The sequence below is a fragment of the Haliaeetus albicilla genome, chromosome 12 (genome assembly GCF_947461875.1).
Source record: "Haliaeetus albicilla chromosome 12, bHalAlb1.1, whole genome shotgun sequence".
NCBI classification, from domain to species: Eukaryota; Metazoa; Chordata; class Aves; order Accipitriformes; family Accipitridae; genus Haliaeetus; species Haliaeetus albicilla.
This window is the reverse complement of record NC_091494.1, coordinates 4,171,331-4,174,820: the sequence shown is the minus strand read 5'-3', so window position 1 is coordinate 4,174,820 and position 3,490 is coordinate 4,171,331. Positions and strand designations below refer to the sequence as shown.

General features: G+C 55.8%; 1 non-coding gene across 1 annotated transcript; it reads right to left on the bottom strand.

Moving 5' to 3' along the window:
- Positions 1 to 1,792: 1,792 nt before the first annotated feature.
- Positions 1,793 to 1,864, bottom strand: TRNAM-CAU (transfer RNA methionine (anticodon CAU)). Its single transcript has one exon. It is a non-coding gene; the product is annotated as a tRNA-Met (tRNA).
- Between the last annotated feature and the right edge of the window lie 1,626 nt (positions 1,865 to 3,490).

Below are 3,490 nucleotides of genomic sequence, written 5' to 3'. Positions count from 1 at the left end.
GGACTGTCTGCTTCCTTTGGACCAAGAAGTGTGTGGATATAAAAAGATACACCGTGCAGTGGTATCCACTCTGGAATGAAGACAAGCACTTAGCACAAGCACTATTCCTTTGGATGGCCCATTGCCTGCAGAGCCAGAGGCCACCTCACAGTCAACATGCAAGCGATCTTCTGGCTTCTGGCCAGTCAGGTACTCAGGTAGCAGGGAGCTCACCTGCAGATACCTGTGCTATCTTCCTGCTGCCAGCTCGTGAAGCACTCAGGCAAGAAAAACGCATAGAAGAGGCCACTCTCTATTATCTTTGAAAGGTCGCGACAACTGGGAGAGGTTCCTGAGTCCTGGAAGAAAGTCATTGTCACTCCTATCTTCCCAAAAGGCACAAAGGAGAATGGGGGCAACAGCAGGCTGGTCCGCCTCACCTGGATCCCTGGGAAGGGGAAGGAGCAACTCATCCTGGAAAACCTTTGCACACCCATGAAGAACAAGAATGCGATTGGTCTTGTTTTCATTGCGTTCTACTCCTAGCTCATTTCTGTCAGACTGTGCTTTTCTGGTTTTGGGGGGCGCTGGGGGGGTGTTTGTGGGGTGTTTGTGTGTTTGTGTGTGTGTGTGTGTGTGTGAGGGGGTATTTGCTAGGAGATCTCAAGCTGCACTAGCCAGTGAGGAGAGTGGATTGGCATCAGGGACTGCCCAGGGTTGGAGCAGGACACTGGACAAACCAGGCCTGGGCTGCAGGCATGGATTCTGCACAGACCTGTGGTACAGTCTAGGGTTCAGAGCACCTGCTGATGTGCACGTGGGAGTGAGGGGGTGGGTGTCCAGCACTGAATTCCAGTCCTGAGCAGCCAGAAGAGAGGGAAAGACTCGGGCTATGTGTGTGTTTTGTCTTGTAGTGAGCAATAGAAGACAAAGAAAACACCGCCATGCCTCCCAATTTTTCCGGGCTCAGCTGCACTCCTTCACTGCAGACTACTCCAGCATGGGTTCTCCCCATGCTGCGCTTCTGAACGGGAAAATCTCTTTCAGCGTGGGCTCTTCCACAGGCTTCAGGCCCGTCAGGGGAAGTCTTCACTGGCGTGCCTTCTCCGCAGGTTGCAGTTCCTTCAGGAGTATCCACCTGCTCCAGCCAGCATGGGTGCCCTGGGTGCCACAAGCTTTGCAGATGGCTCAGTGTTGTGGAGGCCCCTGGAACCAGCTGTGTGTGTGGTGCAGGGCAGCCCCTTAGCTCTTCCCCACAGAGGCCACCCTGCAGCAGCCCCTCTCCCCACCACTGCCAACACCTAGCCACGTATGGCCAATACAGTGCCCACTGGGAATACCTACTCAGCCCTGCTCCTGGCTGGAGCTGCGAGTGAGCACGGCAGCAAACAGACTAGGATGGAGAAACCCCCCAGATGGTCAAGCTGATTGCGCTGGTGTTTGCCAAAGTAGCAGCAGCCTTGTCCTCCTCCTCCCCACCTGCAGATTCCTGGAGGTCCCTGCTTGCGGCTGGGAAGTTGAGACTGAGCTGCCGGATGGGAAGGGAGAAATGCCTGTGTCCCCAGGCCACCCACTTCCTTGTGGGGGGAGCTCTGCCTGCTGCTCCACAGCCACCCGTCTGCCTTGGCGAGGGGCACTATGGGAGTGCTGGCTCCTAAGAAGGCAAAGGAGAAAGAAGGTGGCAGTGGCAGAGAGAAGGGGCTGAGGGAACAGGAGGGCCGTGGCCATGGGTGCCCAGAGAGCTAGAGCAGTGCAGGTCAAAAGTTGCTGGGAGAGGCAGCAGCTGTCAGGAGGAGGGAAAAAAAGGGCCAGTTAGCAGAGGATGGTTTCGATCCATCGACCTCTGGGTTATGGGCCCAGCACGCTTCCGCTGCGCCACTCTGCTCCCCCCAGCACCTCTGCCAGCACCTCCCACGGCCCTGCCTGATGCTCCCTGGCGCTGCCAGCCCTCATGCCTCTTTCCCTTCCTCTGTCCTGTGCCCTCACGCGGGCCAGAAAATGGGCTCTCTGGAAAGTTCACCTCCTTTGGGCCTGGGGGGGCAGCTCAAGGGCCTTGCCTTGCCCTTCTCCCCACATCTCCTGCCCATAACCCTGCATGGGGACTTTCTTCTTGGTCACCCAAGCTGGCTCTGCAGGCACTGGAAGAAACCCCGGAGCGAGGGGGCAGCCTTGCTGCTTTGCAGGTCAGACGGGAGCTGCTCTCCAGCGAGCTCAGGAGGGCTGCCACCCTGCCCAGAAAGCCAACGCCCAGGGGGCTGTGGGATTGTGCCCGGTGTCAACATCTGTTCTTTGCCAGCCGAGGAGGGAGACAAGGACGCTTAGCATTACCAAGCGTAGAATTACCAAGGGAATTAATCCTCCTAATTTGGCTGTGCATGTAGTGGTGGCCCAGCCTAATGCATGGAGGACACCGAGACAGAGGAAAGCAGGGTTGGTATATGTTTACAATACAGTTGTGTCGACCAATCAAATTACTCATGTTAAGGGGTGGGCTAATCAGTTACTATTGCTCCCCAAATCAGTATGTGCTTCTCCCGGGCAGGTGGTGTGGACAGATGCTCGGTGGGGTGTTAATCTTCATTGTTCTAAACCAACGTCCTGTGCAGGTGGAGGGGCTTTATACTCGATTTACGTTGATTGCTGTTCTGGCCGTGGCTGTATACCCATGCTTTTTTTGAAAGACCAATCTCCCATTGGTTTATCATCTGCATGGGGTGTTCTCAGCCAGTGAGAGCCAGTCTAGGTTGGGTTGTCAGGTGACGTTGACGATGAGGTAAAAGCCCTTAGTCCTAGGCAGTGTTCGTTCTTCTAAGCAAGTTGTCTAGCAGTTGGCGCCTTGCCTTTCACACCAGCGGTGAGGGCCTTGCCCTGCCAGTGCTGTGCTGTGCTGTGCTCCCCCATTCTGTAGCTCATAGTTGGCGCTGGCCCCTTCTCTTCCCCCCACCCCCACCCCTTGCCTGCTGCTCCACACCAGTCTGCCTTTGTGAGACCTAAAGTGAGGGGCACTTTGTGAGTGCTGGCAAGATCTCAGATCCAGGAGGTGCCTCCCCTTCATCTTTAGTAATGAGGGCCTTGCGGTGCAGGCTGTCTTTGGAGGTGAGCTGCTGTAGGTTCAGGCCTAGGGAGGACAGACAGCTGGTAGGGTTGTTCTGCATGAGGTCTGAGGTGAGATCAGGCTCTTAAGTTCTGCTCAGGAGCCAACAACGTTGGCCCTCTTGTCATGGCTGGTACTCAGCACTGGTCCATTCTCCCATTTACAAGAAGGTTCGGAGGGAGGATCCGGGGAACTACAGGCCTGTCAGCCTGACCTCGGTACCGGGGACGATTATGGAATGGTTTGTCTTGAGAGCACTCACATGGCAAGTCCAGGAGAAGAAGGGGATCAGGCCCAGTCAGCATGGGTTTATGAAAGGCAGGTCCTGCTTGACCAACCTGATCTCCTTCTATGACCGGGTGACCTGCCTAGTGGATGAGGCAAAGGCTGTGGATGTTATCTTCCTTGACTTCAGCA